We start from the raw sequence: 15,635 nt of genomic DNA on the forward strand, positions 1-15,635 counted from the left end.
GAGGGGAGGCGAGAAGCTGCCTCCCGGCTCCGGGGGGTCTCTCCAGTATGCCCTGCGTGCTCGCACAGGGCATACTGGAGCTTCTGGAGGCCGCGCGGCCCCCAAACTCCCCAGCCCCCGCTGACTCCATCACGGAGCCGGCAATCATGTGGGTGGCCAATCCGGCCGCCCAGGGCTCCCGCCCTGCTCGTGTGCGGGGACAGCGGGCTTAGCCCGCTCTCCTCTCTTAGCTCCGCAAACCGGGTCTCACTGATTGTGAGACCCGGCTCACTGTGTTCTTCCCAGGTTTGGGTGCTGTTTGTGCTCCCAGTTTTTGGTTGTGTGAAAGCAAGTTAAGAGGAAAACGTGGGTAGAAGTGATTGTCTGGAAGCAAGGTAGAAGGAAAACCTGGGTAGCTTTTTCTTCTACCTTGTAGATCGCTTCACACAATCACTTTTACCCAGGTTTTCCTCTTAGCCTGCTTCCACACAACCAAAAATTGGGAGCACACGTAGCTCCCAAACCCAGGTAGAACACAGTTTCTGATTGGGGCTATTCTCACGATTAACAAAAATCAGGCTAGGAGAGCCTAGCCCAATTTTTCTTAATCGTAAGAACCACCGGGCTCACAAGCGAGTTCAGTGGTTCTTGAGCAGCTAACCCGCTCAAGTAGCCCGCCCCTTAGCCGGGTTTGCGGAGCGAGCGCTTTGCAAACCCGGGCTATCTGCTCATGAGTAGCCGACTCACAAGTAGACCCCTGACTGGGAGGCGAAAACCCGGCTCTGGGGGTCTCCCCAGTATGCCCTGCGCACTTGCGCAGGGCATACTGGGGCTTCCGGGGGCTTAGCCAGCTCTCCCCGCAGTTTTGCAGAAAGCGGGTCTCACGGATTGTGAGACCTGCCTCATTGTGTGAATGGCTTCAATATGTAATTCACTGTCACAAGAGATAGGGACAAACTTTTAAGAAGAATTAGACAAATTCATGGTGAACAGGTCTATCTGTGGGTTTTAACCATGGTTGCTAAATAGAACCTCCTTGTTCAAAGACAGTCTACCAGTGAATACCATATAATGGGGACAAACAATAAGTGAAGGCCATCTTTCATGTCTTGGTTTGAATACTCAAGGGCATCTGACTGGCTGCTGTTAGAAACGGACTGATGGAGAGATGGATTATGGTTTGATTTAGCAAGGCAATTCTTATTTTTGTAGAAATGCTGCTTTAATAGATATAGAATACTGTAACTGGGGTACATCTGTGCAATTGTCATTGTACCCCTCTGTCTCCGCACTACTTCCCAAAACAATGTTTTATGTCCTGTGCGGACTAACAAGTGTAAATGAGCCTGTTACATCATAGAGCCGGTGGCTTTACAGCTTGAGCTGTAAACATTGTTAGCATTAGCTTCAAAAGATACCAGTTCCGTTTCTGGCATGGAGCCTTAGGCAGGCGCCAAATTATTAAAAGAGGGACTCATCTAGGACTGAGTCAGTGACCTTTGAAACTAAAGATAGGACTAGCTCCATAAGTTATAAAAGGTTCCTTTATGTTCACCACTGTTGTGCACATTGATCACTTGGGATTCACACAAAAGCTCATAGCAGGGTATGTGCATGTTTGTGTGTGCTTGTGTTATAGACAAAAGATGAGACAAGAGGAATGCAAAGAAAGAGCTAGTAGCTATTTTCAAAGGCGACATTCAGAGGTAGCTTGATGATAAATCAGTGTTGCTGTTGGTTCTACTGGGTTATTAAACATTTCCATTTTCTGTTAGTATACTGATGATAAGATGTTTTAAATGTAAAGAATGTTTAATCTCACAGTGGGTCTGGTTGCACTTGTTTTAAAATAGCGGCAATTTACATTCAGCAACTTTTGCTTTCTGGACAGAAGGTTGTGGGGGGTGGAAGGGGAAAGCAGTGCACTGGCATTTATCTGATGTACCTCAAGCACATGGACAGGCAGGTGCAGCAGAGTCAAGATGCATCCTCCTTGCATTTCTCTTTGCCCCTGTGGCTGATGATGGCAGACCCGGAAAGCTAAGCCTGCATGTGGATTCTAGCATGGACTGGAGAAACTGTGTAGGGAAGAGGATGTGAGAGCAATCACCATATTACTGTCATGCCACACTGCCATGTGGCTCTTCTGCTGCCTTCACCTTTCCCTGCTGTTCATCTGCTGCTCCCCTGTGCCCTCAGTTCAACGGAGCCTCTGGAGGGTGGCTGCAAAGGAAATCCACACATGCATCCTGCTGTGTGACAAGCAGCAGTGTGTGAAATTGAATTCTGGGGCTCAGCTCAATAACCTGGTTCTTCACTGGGGAAATGTAGGCCTCACAGTTCAAGCACGCGCAATAAACAAACATGCCACAGCTGACCTTTTTCCTCAGAAAATGCTGGCTTTTCTGAATGAAATTCTGGCAACAGCAGACACTTTGGCTTTCACACACACACACACACACACACACAAAGGTTGATAACATGTCCAGAGGTTGGTTGGTATTTTTTTAACCCCAAACCAGCCAACCCAGGTCAGCCAAGCTTGGTTTTTGTTTTCTAGTTGGTTGGTGTCTCTGTCCAAAGCAATTGCGTCATGTTGCTTCATGGCAAGGTAGGTCCTGAGGAAAGGAACAAACTAGAAGTCTCATCAGAAAGCCCAGTATGTCACACTACACTGAGAAACACAACCAAGGAAATCTGCGCGAGAGGCCAAAAAACAGAACTGCTCAGCCCTTGATTCCACAGCTGTCTAGCACATAACTGTTTAATTTACTTGGGAATGTGTGACATTCCAGAATTTTCAAGTGAGACAGCAACTTTGGCTTCAGCTAGCCTAGCTGAACCAGGGCAGGCCAATCTAGAGGGAGTCAGGTGAAGAAATCCCTCTACCTTAAGCTTGTGGCTTACAGGAAGTGAGTATTTGGGCTCAAGACGTAGGCCCCTGATCGAGAACCTCTGCAACAATAACATCTTCAGCAACATTGGCCAGGAATATTAGGAGAGGTAGGAAAAGACTTTTTTTAATTTCCTGCCTCCTAAACTCTCTGTCATCTACCACTGCTGCCGTATAGTCTAGCTAGCCTGGCCAAGGCATGTTGGGCTAATCTGGAGGGAGTTGGGTGAAGAATTTACTTGCCTTTGAATTTGTGACTTCTGGGGAGTGGGCATTAAGGACCATGTCCTGCCACAAGTGGGTCACACCCAAAGGGACATGCACATAGGGGGCAAGATGAAGTGCTCACTCCCTCCCTCACCTGGAATTTTTAATTTACTGAAAAAAATGACGTGTGGAAATTAGTGGGCTCTTGTGCAACCCCCCCCCCCCCCACACACACACTCTAGTCAACAGGAGACCTGAGGGATTTCTGAGACTATTCTTAGTGAGAAAACAGTAGTAGGTGCTGGCTGCCAAGCCTGGACTCTCTTTACTGTTCTGGAGCAGGGCTTAGGTCAGCAGTTCAGAGGAACATTGCTTGTGCTGTTTTTAATGCTGCTGCTTCTGATTGGCTCTTGCAAATCTTAGAAGATCTGTACATTCCATAAATGTAACTTCACTCTTCCCCTTCGGATAATAGGCTTGCTTGCAATCTCCCAGTCCAGCTCTGTGTCCTGGTCAAATGCATAAATTAACCTTCCTTCTGGCTTGGATCTTTATAAATGCCTCCCCCCCAGGCTGCTCTGGATCTAGATCTTCCTCCTCCCCTCCCCAAGTCAAGAGGAAGAGTGGAAGCAGCAGCAGTCATGAGTTGAGAGTGGGGATAGAGAAGCTGTTTCTGTTCCTCCCTGTTAAAAAGCAGCCAGCAGCACAGCATGCAGGGATGGTGTGAAGGGCCTGTCCCATTTCATGTGCTGCAGTGGTCCCTATTTGCCATGGTCAGTTCCTATTTCCTGGTATCTGTCCTTGGTACTGTAGATCTCTGTTCCTGTTTTTTCTTCTAGGGATGCTTTAATTAAATCTTTTCTTAGAGTACACTCACATACATCTGCATTAAAAATGTCATTCTCCATGTTTCATCCTCCTTTGCTAGGTCTCTAGAAATTTTGTCAAAGCATTTGGCAGTGTTTCCTATTATATTTTTGATTCAACTGGTCAAATGCAGGCTAGATGATCATACAGGCAGGTGGATTCACCGCCAGTTGGGAAACTGTACTCAAAGAATGCTCTTCACTGGCTCACCATCAAACTGGAAGGAGGTTTCAGGAGGTGTTCTACAGGGCTCTGACCTGGGCCCAGTACTCATTAACATTTTTTATCAGTGACTTAGATGAAGGGGCAGAGGAAATCCTCATCAGATGGGAAGATTACATAAATACAGCAGGATTCCAAGATAGGAATAAAATCAAGATCACCTTGATAGAGTAGAAAGCCGGACTGAAACTGACTAAATGAAATGCAACAAGGACAAAACTACACACTTGCCCCACCCCAATCAAACACAAAGGTATAGGATAGGGGGTACTAGTTGGCTGGGTAGTAGTACATGTGAAAAGGATCTTGGGATTGCAGTCAGTCACAAGATGAACATGAGTTTCATGCTAAAACGTATGCAGTTTTCGACTGCATTAACAGAACCTTAGTTTCCAAGTCATAAGAAGGAATAGTTTCACTTTATTCCATGCAAGTAAAAGCTCTTCTAGAGGACTGTGTGTAGTTCTGGATGCCACAATTTAAGAAGGATGTGGACAAACTGGAACAATTTCAGAGGAAGGTGACTAAGGTGGTGAGGGTTCTTGAAAATAAGCTGTATGAGGAGAGGTTGAAAGAATGGGTGCTTTTAGCCTGGACTCTGGAAAAGAGAAGTCTGAGTGGGGGCATGATAGAATGTTTTAAAGAAGAGGGCAAGGACTTGTTCTCTGTTGTACCAGAGGGAAGGACTAGACCTGATGGCCTTAAGTTACAGGAGGGTAGAGAGACCCCCAAGCCAGGAGATTGCTTTTCAGCCTCTCGGTTGGGGGTCTACTCGTGAGTTGCCGTGGAGCTGTGCCACGGCAACTCACGATCGGAAAGCCCGGGTTAGCTCTCACTGGCTCCGCTAACCTGGGCTTAGGGGAGGGTTGTTTAAGCGGGTGGCCCGCATGAGACCGGGCTCGGGCTCAAAACTATTTGAGCTCAAAATGAAACACCCTTAAAATAAAGGGCCTGTTTCAAGTTGGGGGGGGAACCCCTACCCTGTTTCAACCTCAAATTGTTTCAAGTGTTTTGAGCACCATTTGGGAGGGCTCTTTTTCTGGGGAGAGCTAGTCTACTGATTGGCGACAGGAGGCAGCCCTCCAAGGCAGGCTGATGGGCCTAGTCTGGAGCAGAGGCCTGGTCTACCTGCTGCATTTCGAGTGTTTTATCAAAACAGCCAGCTTGGTCACTGTTTCAGCAAAACATTTTGAACATTTTGCATTCCATTTGAAGCTCGAAATGAAATGCAAAATCCATTTCAAGCACACCCCTAAACATATCACAGATCAATTATCTTTTTTTTAGTGTGCCTTTATGCAAAGGAAGATGCATCCCTCCTATTCTTAAACCATGAAATATAGCCTAGACTGTGACAAAATTCATTTGTTCTTAGTTGTCTAAGGAAACCCAGAGTTCTGCTTCCTTTCCATCTTCCCATAACTGCTTACTCAGATACAACCAAATCCCTTGTAAAATTAAACATTATGTACAACATTCTTTGGTCAGTGGGGAAATGACTTGACTAGCAAGCCAGAGGTTGCCGGTTCGAATCCCCTCTGGTATGTTTCCCAGACTATGGGAAACACCTATATCAGGCAGCAGCGATATAGGAAGATGCTGAAAGGCATCATCTCATACTGGGTGGGAGATGGCAATGGTAAACCCCTCCTGTGTTCTACCAAAGACAATCATAAGGCTTTGTTGGTTGCCAGAAGTCAACACCGACTCGACAGCACACTTTACCTTACAACATTTTTTAAACTTTTTACAAAGGAAATATTATGGCCAACTTATTAACACACACTGCTTCACAATTCAGTGTCAAGACAGCCTATTGCAGAGCAAGTACAATGTATGACAGGCAATGTCCCCAGGCAATGTGCAATGGAGTGGGAACTCAGGCAGAGAGCCTTGGTGTGAGAATACAGTTGGTACAATGTCACAAAATTCCCTTTATTTCCAGATGTGATATATAAGAGGTATGCACTATGACACACCACAGACAGTTCAGATTTGTAAATCAGCACTCACCTATTGTGAGTAAGAATGATCTCCAAGCAACCAGACAGTGAAGTTTCTGTAAACTGAAAGTGGGTCCCCCACTTCCTTCCCTTTCTCTTATTCAGACTATTGCTGTGCTACCAATGACTGACTGAAGTATGTGTGAGTAAAGGGACTAGGAAATATATTTGTAGGCTAGTAGCTTTGGTGAGCTTATTTATAAATCATCTCATCTTGACTTCATCCTGTAAAACGTAATCTCTCTCTCTCTCTCTCTCTCTCTCTCTCTCTCTCTCTCTCTCTCTCTCTCTCTCTGAGATTTCCCAGACAGCAGACTTTATCATAGGTTTACTGAAAGGTTTTACTGCTGGTTCGAAGTTACCCCCAAAAACCCAAATCAAAAAGTGGATTTTTTTACCCTGGATATAAATCGGGCTATACTCAAACGCGCAATAAAAACCCAAATTGTGTGTTACGTGCTTTCTGATAACTCACAGGGACTTTAGGGTACATGTGAACTAAAAGCCGGGTGTGAAAAACTTCTCTGTCTCCCTTTCTCTGACTCCCTCTCATATCCTTCTGCCATTTGGTTTATTCTGTTACCTTCATACCTAAACAGCTTTGAGTGCTACTGCAATGCTAGCTTTAAAGAGCAATATTTACAATAACAGTGAAGGATATTCATAGTGATATTGTATTAGGTTGCTTGTTTTGGTTTTATTCTAGAGTGACCTGAAACAGACACAGTTGTGCTGTTTTGAGAAGGCTCCCCAGGGTTTAGCTGACCTCTTCACACCTAGTGAACCACAATACTGGAATCGGAAAATCCAGTATGGTGAGGGTGTGAGTCACAGATTGGTAAGTGCAAGAATAAACAGGATGATGGACAATATTAATTTGTCCATTTTTGCCAGTATTCCACATATCTCTGTATTTCACAAAGTGTATGCACAGATGTTTGTGTACGCACACACACGCATGTGTTACCAGTATTCCACCACAGGCTGAGTTTACACAACATTAAGAAACGTTAACTATGGTTTGGCATGATGCTTGACATGTTTGCAATTGGTCCAGGAAACCAGAATCAGAAACCCTGGTTTGAAGTGGAGTTTGCAAACTATGGATTGTGGGAACCGTGGCTTGATTTGACAAATGAATTAACAAACCAGTTACAGCCAATGCTCCATTGTCACTTAGAACTCAAAGCCTAGTTGTATGATTCCTCCATTCCCATGAAAATATTCAATGCATGTTCGGTTCCAGTCCCAACAGAATGCCACAATATGTTCTGAGATCTGTGTAGATTGACTACATAACAAAGGCCCAATTATGTCTGGCTGCAGGGATGATGCTAGGGATGTGCATGGAACCAGCAGTGGCAGTTTGATTTGAATCTGAACAGAATTCGAACCCAACTGCTCAGTCTGCGAACTGGTTCATTAGAACCGGTGGTTAGGTTTTTGCTGTCGAACCGGGTCAAACTGATTTGACCTGGTTCAACCCGGTTTGTGTGCTTTGCTTTTAAAGGGGAATCCAGTAAGGAAGAAGCAAAAAGCGAAGTGGGGCACTGGGGAGGACTACCGGCAGAACTGAGAAAGGCCACTGCTGCTGTGAATCCATCCCTGCGACCACTAGGGAGACACTACCACAGCCGTTGCCACCACAGCAGGTATGGTGCCCTCTTGCCTGCCCCCGAACCCTTTTTTAGGTAGCTTTAAAAGCGAAGCACTCAAACCAGTTGAAGCATGCCAAACTGGTTTGATCAAAACTGGGCCCAGTTCAGTTCAAACTTGGACTGCCCCCCCCCCTTTTTGAGCCGATCTGGCTTGATGTTGAATCAGGCAGGTTCAAATCGAACCAGGTTCGATTTGAACTGTTTCTGCAAATCCCTAGATCATGCCAAGGGGTAACAAGTGCTCCCCCTAAAATATTTACCACTCCCCTTTTGCTCCTCCATCCACCAGTCCAGAACTTTATAGAAAAGTGTCTGACAATACAATATGGCTCTACAATTTGAATTAGTGGGGAGGAGCCAAGATGGTGAATAGCTAGCAGCACTGTTCATGAGCTCCTGCCTTAAAACGTCACTTCTCTTCATTGGAGATGAAATTCTCTAGCAAAACCTACACAAACCTCAGCCATGACAAATAAAAGCAAATAGGAACAGCCCTAATGACCTATCAGCTAAACGCAGGGAAGCAGATGAGGACTGACTTTTACCTTCCCAGCAACGGAGCTATGAATACAACCTTTACACCCCCTACCAAGAACAGATTTATGGCCCTGGGCATGAAGAATCCTCCCTCGTTCCCCAAGGAGTCTCTACAAGGGAGACTGCATTACATCAGGCATCTCCTTTGCTATTTAAGAACTCTGGCTTGGAAAACCCCTTGGAGCAGAGAGACAGGGGACCTAAGAGAGCCAGATGTCCCTGTGGACACTCCCACCGATCTCTACCAAAGTATTTAGGAGACACATGTTTACTTACAGCAGAAATAGTCAAACAAATCTTAGCACACTTTAATACAATCTCAATGAAAGTAGACATTCATCTAAATCAACATGTGTACTTCAAATCTCCCAGGTGCTACAACAAATAGAAATAAATCTTATTAATGCTGGGAGATAGGCTCATCATAAAGGAATTACTAACTGAGTCACCTCTTAAACTGCCACCCCAGATCTGTAGACCTGGACTTTTCTGCCAAGCTGCCCAGGTTTAAAAAGAATTCTGCTCACTTTCAGTCATCCCACCCTCCCATGCCAGCTCCTTAGTCTGCAGTCCCCACAGATGATTGGCAGTGGAGCCCTGGGCGGCCAGATTGGCCACCCACATGACTGCTGGCTCTGTCATGGAGCTGGCAGGGCTGCGGGGATCAGGAGCCTCACCAGCTCCCTGGAAGTCCCAGGATGCCCTGCACGAGTGCGTAGGGCATCCTGGAGAGACCCCCGAGCCCAGGAGGCTGCTTGCGGCCTCCTGGCCAGGGGTCTACTGGCCAGGGGTCCACACTGTGGTGACACATGAGCAAAGGAATGAGGTTAATGGAGCACTCGCTCTGTTAACCTCATTTAGGGGGAGGGTGTTATAGGCGGGCTAGCCGCTTTGGGAGCACCAGGCTTGCCCGCGGGCCCAGTGTTTCCCACGAGCACTGGAAAGCGAGCTAAGCTCCCTTAGCCCACTTTCCAGTGCTCGTGGGAATAGCCTCCCTATGTGCTTCATCCAAAAGACTTCTTCCATTCAAGCAACATGCTATGGTGGCAGCAATCCACTTCAGACACTGCATCTTACTAGTCATCAATGGACTGGGTCTCACTATCAGTGAGACCCGGTTTAGGGCACTGAGCGGGCAGGGAGCCCTGGGAGGCTGGATCAGCCGCCCACACGATGGCCGACTCCGTGATGGAGCCGGCGGGGGTGGGGGGAGCGGGAAGCCGTGCCGCGGCTACTCACGAGCCTAAAAAGCAGGTTTGCTCGCTCCGCAAACCTGCTTTTTAGCAGGGGTTCTCGAGCAGGTTACCCACTCAAGAACCACCGGGCTTGGCTGCGAGCCTGGTGGTTCTTACAACCAACGAAAATCGGGCTTGGCTCTCCTAGCCCGATTTTTGTTGGTCGTGAGAATTGCCCCAATATCTATCTACCCCCACAGAGGTGGAAATCTCAGATCAGGAAAGCATGGAACACTACCTGACCAACCTCCTATCATCCTTCACTAATACCTACATTGTGTTAGGCGGAGACTTTACAATCTCCCTTGTAGATTTCAGCTAGCCTGATACTGATCTGTCTCCCCCACTGCAGTCTTCCCTGCCACATAATCTTGGATAGCAAGAGAATACTACTACTGCTACTACTACTACTACTACTACTACTACTAATAATAATAATAATAATAATAATAATAATTCGATTTCTATACTGCCCTTCCAGAAATGGCTCAGGGCGGTTTACAAAGAGAGATAACAAACAAATAAGATGGATAAGATACTAGACAGGAAAATAAGATAATAGACAGGAAAGATACTAGACAGGAAAGATACTAGACAAGAAAATAAATAAGATACTAGACAGGAAAATAAATAAGATACTAGACAGGAAAGCAGGCTCAGATGATCAGCCCTATTTAAGTAGGACAGGGCTAGCCCAGGTAGGGGCTCCCGATCCTGCTGCTCCTCCCCTGGGTAGCTCTGAATATAAACCCAGGCTAAAAGTGAGGTGGGAGGACAAGCATGCATCTCCTACCTCATTCCCTGGCCATGTCGGCCATCACGCTGCTGGCAGCTGTTCCCAGGTTGCCGGCAGCCATCATGATCAGAGAGCCTAGGGGAAGGAGCAGCCAGGCAGCAGGGAGCTTTCCCAATGTGCTGTGCTACATGTATGGTACATTGTGTGATACTTGGCAGCCCAGCTTCCTTCCCTCCTGATCACCATTTGTCTCCTCGCTGCGTGGGGCATGTGGGCGGTGGAGCCTAATTGGACTCTAGTTGTCTGGGGTAGGGCAGGTAGGTTCCAGCCTTCTCCCCAAGCCCATTTCCCTGTGGCCATGTAAATGACCTTACTATTTTTAAAGAGGAATCTGACACATTTTCTGAATAAATCTGAAATGTCAAGCAAGGACAGCTCCTCTGCTGTCAGTGATAATGAAGGTCTTAGGGAAGGAGAACACCATTCTGAGAAAGAGGGAAATGTTCCCTTAAAAGAGACCCCTTCTGTGAGTGATGAGCCCATATCCTCTCTCACAGGATATATTGCTGTGGGGGCCTCCTAGTAGTGGGTGATTCGATCATTAAGGGTATACAGAGATGGGTCTGTGACCCGTGTGTAGACTACATGGTGACTTGCCTGCCTGGTGCGAAGGTTGTGGACATCACACAGGCAGTGCTGGGGAAGAGTCAGCTGTCGTGGTACATGTTGGCACCACTGGTGTTGGGAGATGCAGTTGGAATGCCCTGGAAGCCAAATTGAGGCTGCTAGGTAGCAGATTGAAGACCAGGACCCCCAAGGTAGCATTCTCAAAAATGCTACCTGTTCCACATGCAGGACCAGCAAGAAGGAAGAGCTGAGGGGTCTCAATGTGTGGAGGAGACAGTGGTGCTGGGAGGAGGGGTTTAGATTTGATAGGCACTGACATACATTTGGGATAAGATGGGCTCCACTTTAATCAAGATGGAACCAGACTGCTGGCGCTTAAAATTAAAAAGGTCACAGAGCAGCTTTTGAAATGATGCCTGGGGGATAGCTGACAGGAGTTGGGTAGTATCTGGTTCAACAAATGCTATCCCTTGAGGTATGAGGGTGTAAATGATTCAGATAAAACAGAAGGGCAAAAAGGACAAAATTTTTAAGGACAAAATTGTTAAACACAGAAAAATGGGCCTTGCTGAAGGAGAACCAGCATGGCTTCTGCAAGGGCAAGTCTTACCTCACTAACCTTTTGGAGTTCTTTGAGAGTGTCAACAGGCATGTGGATAAAGGTGATCTGGTTGACATAGCATAGTTGGACTTCCAAAAAGCTTTCGACAAAGTTCCTCATCAAAGACTCTTGAGAAAACTTAGCAGTCATGGGATAAAGCCATGTATGGATTGGTAACTGGTTGAAGGACAGGAAACAAGGTAGGAATAAATGGACAGTTCTCTAAATGGAGGCAAGTAAGAGGTGGGGTCCCCCAGGGGTCGGTACTGGGATCAGAGCTCTTTTAACTTGTTTATAAATGATCTAAAAGTTGGGGTAAGCAGCAATGTGGCCAGATATGCAGATGACACCAAACTATTTAGGGTAGTCAAATCCAAAAGAGATTGCGAAGAGCTCCAGAAGGATCTCTCCAAACTGAGGGAGTGAGCAACAAAATGGCAAATGCAGTTCAGTGTTAACAAATATAAAGTGATGCATATTGGGGCAAAAAAACCCCAACTTCACATATACACTGATGGGGTCTGCGCTGTCAGTGACTGACCAGGAGAGGGATCTTGGGGTCGTGATGGACAGCTCATTGAAAGTGTTGAATCAATGTGCAGCAGCTGTGAAAAAGGCCAATTCCATGCTTGGCATAATTTGGAAGGGGTTTGAAAATAAAACTGCTAATATTATAATGTGCATACACAGAACTATGGTGTGGCCACATTTGGAGTACTGCATAGAGTTGTGGTCACCATATCTTAAGAAAGACATTGTAGAACTGTAAAAGGTGCAGAAGAGGGCAACTAAGATGATCAAGGGCCTAGAGCATCTTCCTTGTGAGTCAAGGCTAGAGCACCTGGGACTTTTTAGTTTAGAAAAAAGATGACTGAGGGGAGACATGATAGAAACATGATAAAATCATGCATGGTGTGGAGAAAGTGGATAGAGAGAAATTTTTCTCCCTCTCTCACAACACTAGATCCAGGGGTGATTGCCAAGAAATTTAGGACTGACAAGAGAAAGTACTTCTTCACAAAATTTATAACTTGCCTATAGAACTCTCTGTCACAAGATGTGGTGACAGCCAACAGCCTGGATGGCATTAAGAGGGGTTTACACAAATTCATGGAGGACAGGCCTATCAGTGGCTACTAGTCTGAGGGCCACAGGCCACCTCCATCCTCCGAGGCAAGATTCCTCTAAATACCAGTTGCAGGAGAGTTGCAGTAGGAGAGAGGGCATGCCCTCAGCACTTGCCTGTGGGCTTCCCAGAGGCATCTGGTGGGCCACTGTTTGAAGCAGGATGCTAGACTAGATAGGCCTTGGCCTGATCCAGCAGGGCTTTTCTTATGTTCTTATTAAGCTTAATTAATAAGGCAAATAAATCAACAATATTAAATACTTATAGTGAGATAATTAATGTATAGCAAAACCCTTGCTCCCCTAATAACATTCTCTGCTCCCCCTTACTGGTTGTTTTTTAAAAAATATTTATTTATTTATTTTACATTTATATCCCGCTCTTCCTCCAAGGAGCTCAGAGTGGTGTACATGGTTATTATTATCCTCACAATGACCCTGTGAGGTGGGTTAGGCTGAGAGATACTTGACTGGCCCAGAGTCACCCAGTGAGTTTCATGATTGAATGGGGATTCAAACTCAAGTCTTCCTGGTCCTAGTCCAGCGCTCTAACCACTATGCATGCCAGCTCTTGTGCTAGAGTTGTCCCAGTCTGGTTGGTTGGTAGCAGCGTGAACCCTGCAATCTCCTGCACAGTCTCATCTCTTCCTCCACATATCCCTCCACCCTGGATTCTGTTTCTTTGTCTCTGATCTTAGCTGCATACACTCACCATATGAAAAGTAACCAGGTATAAGCCAGGCTGCAGCTGCTGAGAATCCTGAAAGCTTCCCCAGAGACAGGCAGTGAAAGCGGGAGGAGATCCTACAACTACTGGCTGCCTTTCTCTGCAGTTTATCTCTGCTTAGCTATCTTATCTTTCTCAGCTAATGGGGGGGGGAGGGGAGGATCAGGAACAATTAGCTGCTAAGATAAGCAGAGATGAACAGCAGATGGAAAGACAGCCAGCAGCAATATGATCCCCTCCAGGTTTCTAGCCTGTCTCTGGGGTAAACTTTAGAATTCTCCACTGTCAGAGCTTGGCTTACACGCGGATACTTTTCATGCGATAAGGCTGGGCCAAAAACCTGCACCTGAGAACATTTGGCTCAACATTTGAGGAGCTAGGGAGTGAAAGGCGGGGCAACACTGCCCCTAACTCACTTCCCTCCCCACTGCTGCTGCGAGTTTTGCAGAGACAGAAGGGCTCCTCTGGTCGCTGACAGCTGTCACTTTTATTTCCCACAAGTCTTCTCAGAACAGTGCTCACACCCTCATGATCTAGAATAATTTCAGGGAGACTTTCTGGAAATAAAAATGGCAGCTGTGGTCAGTGGCCACCAGGAAAAACACAGCTGCAAGGTAAGGGTCTTCCATTTGGCCAGCACCTTCTGAGAGTTGCCAGAAAGCCCTCATATTTTTGCCATTTACAAATGGGGTGATGAATTTGTGGGAGGTATTTCCAACTCTTCTTATCATAAACATAATGTGTAGCCGGGATCAGACACCAAGGTGTGATTGAACCTGGATAAGGATAACTGGATAACTAGATATAAATAGTGAATGGGGTGGAGAACAGATCATAATCATACCAGAGAGTGACAAAGTTTGTTAGATTGTGACAAAGTTATGCAGAGCTAGAAATTTTAGATTGATCAATAGAGAGAAATGTGTCACCTTCCCAAATTAAAATATCCTCCAGTGTTTTCCTAGATGTGACCTGTGATTTTGCTCTTTGAATCTATATTATTATGAAAAATAATATCCATTTAACAAATTCAGGGGTGGGCCATCATTTCTTACTGAGGAACTTTCAGCTTGAAATTGGGGTCAATGTGTGTGTCAGGGAGAGGGAGAGTGTAAAATCATGAAAGGTTTTGGGGAGCTTTCTAATGGAAGGTAGCAGGGAAGCAATGTTCTCTTTAATTTTTTTCATCTGTGTGTGGAATGAGTTTTGTTCTGGGTGGAAGTATCAAGGCAGTATGTGCCCATGTGAATTCAGAGTGGGGCTTTCCTGATTCAACCTGAGCGGGATCTAAAATTGACTGAGCAGAGATCCAAAAATGTGTGAGCATACGGACATGCAGGGGAGTTGGTCTTCCAAGTGGCTACCAGCTGGAAGCTGACCCCCCCACCAATATCATCACCATCTATTTAACGGCAGCAACAAAGCCACTCTTGATGGCTGCCATTTTCCCCCTCCAGAATGCCCTTGAAGTAACATTGGGATGGAGCATTGGGATGGAGCATTGATACATTGGGATGGAGCGTTATTCTGGGGGAGCTTTTGAGGGAATAATGGCAGTTGCCAGCGGGGTCTGCCTTTTTTCTCCTAGGAGTCCCCTGAGAATGCTGCTGCATCATTCCAGGGGCATTCTGGGAGTGGGAGGGAGGAGTGTTAGCTGAATGTTAGGAATGGCAAAGGTGGGGGGGGGAATAATGGCTTCCTGGAAGGCCACTCTCAAAGCTGTCACCCACTAGTATTGCCCCCCCCATTTGCAATTTTTCATCCCCCTTCCCAATTGCTGAAATGCCTCCATTTAATTAAATTGCAGAAATGGTGGGGCATTTTGGCTTGACTCTAATGTTAACTTGTTTCTAAAGAAAGCAAACTTTAAGTTAGTGAGAAGCAGTGGCTTTTTTGACTGTTGAAATAATTTTAAACATTTTCTCTCCTCCCTTATTTTCTCTTTCAGGGGCTGTATATGAAGCGACATCAAGGGAAGGGACATTTTATAAAGTTTTTAACAAATCATCCGTGTGTGTGTGTGTGTTTACACCATCAATTTGACATTGCTTTTGTATATGATGTATTTTTATTTCCATATCTGTACAAATTTTTATTTTTATTTACATTTATGAAAAAAACAACCATAATTATTAGTTGTTGTCACAGGAATGACTTTTATGTAACTGAGTTTCATGTAACTCAAGCTATTGTCTAAAGGAGCAAATTCACCAAACAA

General features: G+C 45.8%; 1 protein-coding gene across 3 annotated transcripts in view; it reads left to right on the top strand.

The window, feature by feature from the left end:
• Positions 1–15,552, top strand: part of LOC128327367 (potassium voltage-gated channel subfamily A member 5-like) — a 75,074-nt gene extending 59,522 nt beyond the window's left edge. The window contains exons 2-3 of one of the 3 annotated variants that reach the window (XM_053256148.1): positions 6,878–7,009; positions 15,366–15,552. The gene's annotated coding sequence lies outside the window, so the exon portion shown is untranslated. Of the gene's footprint in view, positions 1–6,877; positions 7,010–7,681; positions 7,820–15,365 lie in introns of those variants that run through there. The other 2 variants (XM_053256147.1, XM_053256149.1) reach the window with 2 other exon arrangements.
• Positions 15,553–15,635: the final 83 nt, after the last annotated feature.

This window comes from Hemicordylus capensis, chromosome 5, assembly GCF_027244095.1.
Source record: "Hemicordylus capensis ecotype Gifberg chromosome 5, rHemCap1.1.pri, whole genome shotgun sequence".
Classification (NCBI taxonomy): domain Eukaryota; kingdom Metazoa; phylum Chordata; class Lepidosauria; order Squamata; family Cordylidae; genus Hemicordylus; species Hemicordylus capensis.